Source organism: Taudactylus pleione, unplaced genomic scaffold (genome assembly GCF_031769625.1).
Source record: "Taudactylus pleione unplaced genomic scaffold, aTauple2 ptg000206l, whole genome shotgun sequence".
NCBI lineage: Eukaryota > Metazoa > Chordata > Amphibia > Anura > Myobatrachidae > Taudactylus > Taudactylus pleione.
In genome coordinates, this window is record NW_028284608.1 from 6,560,287 (window position 1) to 6,567,863 (window position 7,577).

The 7,577-nt window shown below is 45.3% G+C and overlaps 1 pseudogene; it reads right to left on the reverse strand.

Annotated features, from left to right (window-relative positions):
• Window positions 1–231: 231 nt before the first annotated feature.
• LOC148517892 (uncharacterized) lies at window positions 232–1,672 on the reverse strand (annotated as a pseudogene).
• Between the last annotated feature and the right edge of the window lie 5,905 nt (window positions 1,673–7,577).

Consider the following 7,577-nt stretch of genomic DNA (forward strand, 5'->3'; position numbering starts at 1 on the left):
CTAAGATTCTCAGTTAACCTAACTGGTTGTAGAATACAGGTATGACCTGACCCCTAGCGCTGGCTATCACTCTCCCGCAGAGCATTTACTGTCACAATGTGAACGGGTTACTGTTGGGGATTTTCTGAAACTTGTGTATGCCTTCTCTGTGGGTATCTATGTGATTCCCTCTTAGGCGGTCCATAACTTCTCTCTCTACAGTACTTCTTTATGTGTCCCTCTTTATGGCAATTATAACACCTTACTGTCGTACCTCGTTGTCTGTATGTGTTGTAAGTTTGCGGCTGTGTGTAGTCCTTCTAAAGTCTGGATACTTACCGTCATTAACCTATCACTTTGTGCCTCTTTCTTTTTACATATATTTTTATCATGCCCCACGGCAGACTCTCTAAGTGCATCTACCGTAATTCCTCTCCAGTTAGGTAAAGAGTTTTGCACCCTGGTCTTCAGATTATCTTTGAGACCATCCATTAGTACCATAACAGCTACTTCCCTGTAATGTACATCATCCTTTATATCTGATATCTCTGCGTACTGGGTCATTGCTAGCAGAGCTCTGGTAAAATAATCTGCTGCAGTCTCACTATCTTTTTGTGTGGTAGTGACAATTTTGCTCCAGTTCACTACCACTAGAAAGTATATGGCCAATTGTGAGATTATTCTTTTAATATTTTCTTGATTATCATCATCTGTTAAGGATCTATCTTCCTCCAATAGACAATCCTTAATAAACTTTTGTATATCAATATTGGGAGGAAGACAGGCCCTCAACACCACTTGCCAATCTTTATTAGTTGGCTCATACGCATTACCTAGATCTTTAACAAATTTCTGACATTTAGCCAACTCCTTTCTAGGATCTGGGAAATCAGACATAATTGAATGTAGCTCAGATCTTGTCCACGGACAATGCATTGCTACATGTTTTATTGGAACTATACCATCTTTGTCCGCTTTCCCATTGGGAACTGCTATTGTACGGACAGGATGTATACCTACCACATCGCTACATTCTGGATTAATTGCTGGAATTACTGTTTTGGTACAATGAATGTTCCCCCCCTATTACGTTCTCCACTACTTTCACCAATTTCAGCCACTGCCCCTGCTGGTAGTACCGCTCCCTTTCCTTGCCTACGTGGTGCATCTAGTATGTTAACAGCATGGGCAATGGCTGAAATAACAGTGGGTTCATCATTTTCTTCAGAAACATTACCTTCAAAATGACTTAGCACAGGATATAAATTATTTATTTCATTTTTTTTATTTTTGGTATTGGCTGTACTTTCACCCCCAATCGCACATGGCGGTAAGGGGGCGCTCTTGCTCTCCCTCCTCCTTGATTTGTAACGCTTCCTTCCGGTATGCACGCGCTACCTTGCCACGTGTTCCCTTCTAGTTGCCACAGTTTTAAACAGTCATTATTTTTAATTCTCTTTTTCAGTGATTTCATTAAACATATTTTATCTCTTACAGTACTTAACACCTCTGAATCGAAACTTCCAACCTTGGGAAAGGGTCTCATACATTCTCTGGTCATCTTGACCCATTTGTCGCAGTACGCCATTGCGTACGCACCATATTTCACACGCATAAGATATCTTGCCGAACCAATCGGCCCTTCCTTAAGCAGCACCTCATCGACAATCTTTAGTGTTTGCTTAGCACCCATATGGAAATGGTCTCTTCCAACGCTTCGCAGCACACAGCTACCACTAGAGATTTTATTGGCCGTGGACGAATTACACAAGCTGCGTCCACTCACTTCTTCTCAACTGTGTACAACTGAACAACACCCATGATTGTCAGCGTACCCAGTGAGGAATCCTGACACAGAAACTGGGAGAACCACAATATCAACTCTACAATATCCTGCCTTTCCAGCACTCCTGCTGAGTATTTTACAACTGGTAGCACTAAGCATTTACTAACACTAAACTTGCCAGCGTATATCCTCCCTCAACTTCCCAAGTAACAATCACGGTTGAACGCGCAACCATGCGGTCCGATCACACCGCTTAGAGATACTATCAATAAACTTTGCGATTACTATTGGGTGTGTGACGAAAACCCTTTTTTTCGTACCCAGTATACCCAGGGCCGTAAAGAGCCTGGCCGGGCCTGGGTAAAGGAGGGGGCGTGGCCTAATTGTGGGAGGTGTAGCCACGCCCCCTTGAAAAAGGAGAAAAATATCACTTTTGCAGCGCCGCGTAGCGGCCCTGCGCGCCACAGCCATAGCAGACTGCTCCGGCTGCTGCAGCAGCCGCGAACAGTCTCACACAGCAGTCCAGCACAAACTGTGTGCTGAGCTGCTGTGAGGGGGGCCCGGGTAAACTGCACCCACTCCCCCCCATCTCGGCGCCCATGAGTATACCTGCCATGTATACTGACTCTCGGCTGTTCCTACCTGTCTCGTCAAACAGCAACCGACATTCCCTGTATCGTTCAACAGTAAATCAACTTTCACTTTACAACCACACAATCCACATACATATACACCTTTGTTTTCTGCGCAGAAAAATACTTTCCCAAATGATTGTAATAACTGTTCAGAGGCTTTAACAAGTGATCACAAACTACAACAGGACTATCTATCAAAACGATTGATTAAACATGTGGCAACAATACAGGAAGTATGCATACGCTATGCAAAATAAATCACATTGAATCGCACAGTGACAATTAAAGAAACAGTTTTTCTTTCTTGTCCCTAGGTTCTAATCAGCGCTCCTTGGATTACACAAAAACGGACTTTCGGTTTCACCACACAGAGTGATAAACAGGCCTCGAATACATTGCGTTCTTACCCGTATATGATGCGTTTCCACCCTTTGTTGAGGACCCGAAATCCGTAGGCTTTGCAAATATTCTGGTAGCGTGATTCCACTGAAGAGCTCCCACTTGTTACGTTCATTTAGTCGCTGTTCAATGATTGGTTTCCAATCTCAATAGTATGGTTCCAAAGCACAAAGCAATTTAATAATAAAATATAGCAGATTAACAAGTAATGCAATAAGTACAGCCGATACATACGCATGCGCTCTGGATCCAGCAAACAGCCATTCAAACCTGAATTCTGTGGTCACACAAAGGACACTACTTGCTAGTCCCAGAGCTCAGATATATATACAGTTCATGTTACATAGAGAACAAAGGAGGCGATTTGGCATGTTTCCATTGGTTCAGGCCTCTGGTCAGTCTGGTGTAATGCAGGACATAGGCCAGTTCAAACGGTGCCCACAAAGGGTGGGGGGTCAGATCTCCAACTGCTGCATACATGACTTCGCTCCGAAAAGCTAGTTCAAACTGGTTTATTTACATTACACAAACAATAGCATTCTGATCATTAATTCCCTATCATCCATAACTTGCATTCTCCTGGCTGATAGGAATGGATCTCTGTGAATACATAGTAGAATGATACCAAACATGATATGTCCTCTGTATCCTGAACCTTAGGTCTCCATAAAGTATATTTTACATTATTATTATATTAACTAATAACTCTATTAACCCTGATTATAAACAACTGTGTGTTGGAACTATTTTATAAGTGAATGTGTATGTACATGTGTGTAAAAATGCATTGGCATGTGATGTTGTTAAATACACCCTTCCACGCCGTAGCGTGCTAGTCGCATGCTTTTCAAACAAAGACAACAGTATCGATGGATAATAATTGTAAACGACTTCATCCAATTATTTGACTTTAACAAAAGGATTGAGGTCATACAGTATAAAATAGCATGAACTATAGATAAAAGGATTTATCTGACAGTGGTGTTTATGTATCAAGCAGTGAACAGCGAGGACCAGTGGAGAAGTTGCCCATGGCAACCAATCAGCTGTGAAGTAGCATTTATCAAGTACAGTCTATAAAATAATAGGTAGGAGCTGATTGGCATCTTCTCCACTAGCCCTCTTCTCCATGCTTTTCACTGCTTGATACATAAACTCCTATATTTGGAAAGAGGAAGGAGGAAAGGTCATATTCACTTAGAGCAATGTGAGTGCATTGGGAGTTGAATAATTTAATATCCTATAGTGAACTGTACTGTGTATACATGAACCAATTCAGACAGACACATATACTGTACTTTTGATCGTTAAAACAAATTCAAACAATATATACAAATACATTTGTGTATGTGTATCTATCTGTCTGTCCATCTTATAAGAGACATTTTTTCAAAGATTGGTGGGAGGGGCGATTCAATTGTTTTGGGCGGCCCGAAAAATAATGGACACCCAATGCAGCAATTCAATTGTTTTGGGCGCCTATTAATTATCATGCTTGTCGTGCCCAATTGGACAGAGTTTAGCCACATATAGCGGCTAAACGTGTCTAAAGTCCTGGTTAGGGTGCCCAAGCCAAGTACTTTTCACACATTTCTGCTCGCCTCCTCAGGAGCAACAACTGAATTGCTCTGTCTGGCCCCTGTCACTGACAGCCCCTGGCACAAAAATCATATCCTTAATCTGTCAGTCTAAGGGCCATATTCAATTTGAGGCGAAAAGTCCCTTATCGGTGATAATTTATCGCCGATGACATCATTTTCGCCTGTTTCACTTTTCCTATATTCAATTTCAAAGACTTTTCGCAGGTGCGAAAAAGTCTTTGTTAAAAAACGGGGATAAGTTTTCTCCATTTAATACATGGTGAAAAAAAGTGCAGAATTTTGGTTTTGGGGTGCAGGCTTTAAAAAAATAGCCTGCACCCCTGGGAGAGTCCTCTAAAAGTATTCTGTGTCAATTTAAAAAAAAAAAAAAAAGTCCTGTTTCGTTTTGTGTTCTAATTTGTGATTGATTAAATTGAAACAAATGTTTTTTATGTTGTATCATTAAAATATCTGATTATTTTAAGTGCTTTTCACTGTGACTATAGAAGTACATATAGCGCCAGTAGAGTAGCTCAATAACTAGAGCTAATAAAACATTCTAAAGTCATATTAGTTTTTCTTGCCCTCAAATTATTAAAGTACAGTATGACTACTTTTCTTTAGAAAGGCAACACATTTTACAGTATTTCTTTGTTGTACAGTGTAATCCAATGAGAATATTCTTAACTGCTGGTGTCCAAATGCAAATCTCCATTAAGTAACAGAAATTAGGCAGTGATTTAGATGCTATTAGTGGGAAGAGGCATCAATAAAATAAGAGATAGTCCTGCTGATGAGTGCGTGTGTATTTGTGTCCAGGTGACCATGCTATACACATCCTTACTGTCTTCAGACTATGATTGTCTGCACCAGTGGTGTAACTAGGGTATTTGGAGCCCAGGACAAATGTGAAAAGGGAGCCCCCCCCTAATATCCCGATAGGTGCACGCGCCAAAGGCGCGCGCGGGAAAAAATGGGCGTGGTCACTTAAAAATGGGGCGTGTCAACATGACACACCCCTTTATTTTCACTCTGAACATTCCTATCCATATGCACCTTAACCCCAGTAGTACCCCTTATACAGTACCCCCAGTATGCAGTTGTGGTCCCTCTTATGCAGGCCCATAGTAGTGCCCCTTATACAGTATCCCCAGTAGTGGTCCCCCTAATACAGCCCCCAATTAGTTCCCCTTACTCAGTGCCCCCAGTAGTGGTCCCCCCAAATGCAGTGCCCTATGTAGTGTTCCCCCTTATGCAGTGCCCCCAGTAGCAGTCCCCACAATGCAGTGCACCTAGTAGTGGTATCCCCTTATGCAGTGCCCTTTATATAGTGCACCCAGTAGTAGTCCCCCCCCTATGCAGTGCCCTTTATATAGTGCCCCCAGCAGTAGTCCCCCCATGCAGTTTTCCCAGTAGTGGTCCCCCTTATGCAGGCACCCAGTAGTGATCCCCCCTATCTAGTGCCCCCTGTAGTGGTCCTCGCAGTGCCCCTAGCAGTAAGCCCCTTATATAGTGCCCCCAGCAGTAGTCCCCCCCCTCCCATGCAGTGCCCCCAGTAGTGGTCCCCCTGATGCAGGCCCCCAGTAGTGACCCCCCCCTATCCAGTGGTCCCTGTAGTGGTCCTTCCTGTTATTGCCCCCAGTCGTGGTCCCCACAGTACAGTGCTCCTAGTAGTAGGCCCCTTTTATAATGCCCCCAGTAGTAGTTCCCCCCCAACTAGTGGTCCTAAGTTGAGGTTCCCCCTCTCGATTAAGTGCCCCCTGTAATAGCCCCCCCAGTAGAGGTCCTTCCAATAATGGTGCCCCCAGTAATAGCCCCCCCAGTAGAGGTCCTCCCAATAATGGTACCCCCAGTAGTAGCCACCAGCCCCCATTGTGCCCCCACCCCAGTAGAGGTCCCCCCAGTAGTAGCCACCCCCCTCCCCCCTCCCCCACTGTGCCCCCAGTAATGCTGACAGGTTTTAAAAAATATATATATAAAAACATACTTACCTGAATCCACGCTGCTGCTCCGGACCGCGACACCGCTCCCGCCGCCAGTCCTCCCGGGCTGGCGAACTCAGCATAATGGGAGAGACATCATGATGTCACATGACGTCTGTCCCATTACCCACTGCAGGAGCCGTACGGAAGTCCGGCTCTTGCAGTGGGTGCTACAGCAGTCAATGAGAGTCTATCTGAACAGGCTGGCGGCAATGCGTGTGTTATGCACAGCCTGAGCCCGCCTCCTGGCACTATTGGGCAAGTGCTCAGGGGGAGGGAACGGACTCAGGTGTGCAGCACAGGACCGGCGCTGGAAACCTAGCGCCGGTCCTGTGTAAATTTGTAGCGCTGACCGCACTCATTGCAGTCGGCGCTACACTGGCTAACTAGGGCGGGCGGGCCGGTACCGTGGCCGGCGGCGCCCCCCCGCGCCGCCGGTCCAACGGCGCCCAGGGCACGCACCCCCCTCGCCCTGCCCTAGTTACGCCACTGGTCTGCACCTTTTCACAGTATGTGTTCGGCACCCTGGTGTTGGAGGGAGCAACATTTTAAACCTTTTGACACAAATTGAATTTGATACCCTGATAATACCATAGATGATATGTTAATAATGTTTAATTTGTTGCAATGTGTTTTGTTGGTGGATCCAAGGTGTTTATTTCTGACTCATTCAGAGTCTCTCGCTAGCACTGTGCGCTCGCAAGCGGCCCGATGGTTTGCATATACGCATGTGCACGCTTCATTCTGCACATGCGCGAACTACTCTGTGCGATCGCAGGCCGCTCGCTCGCCCAGCAAAGACAGTCCAGTGAAATGAGTGACAGGAGAGGCAATTTGTGGGTGGTAACAGGGGCAGGACACTAATAACGGGGGAGTGGAGGTGCGAACGCAGGCGTGCCTGAGTATTTCAACGCCGTTTTAGAGGCATGCATAATTAACATGCAGCGTCATAGTACATGTCACATGTTGTTTTTTACACTGAAGTCCTCGCAGTGCTTGCGGTAGGTTAAGGCAACCACAAGCGCTGCGATCGCATCTGATTGTCCTCGATGTACCAATATTTTAACACACTTCCTGGAGATGACGTGTGCTGGTGGACGGCTCTGCCTGTGTGATTGGGCGTACGCTGGCCGCTCGCTAAGACATGGTGGGCGTGCTTATGCCTTGGCGAGCGATCGCTTCCCGTGGTGTCACTTTGACAAATTTGCATATGCTG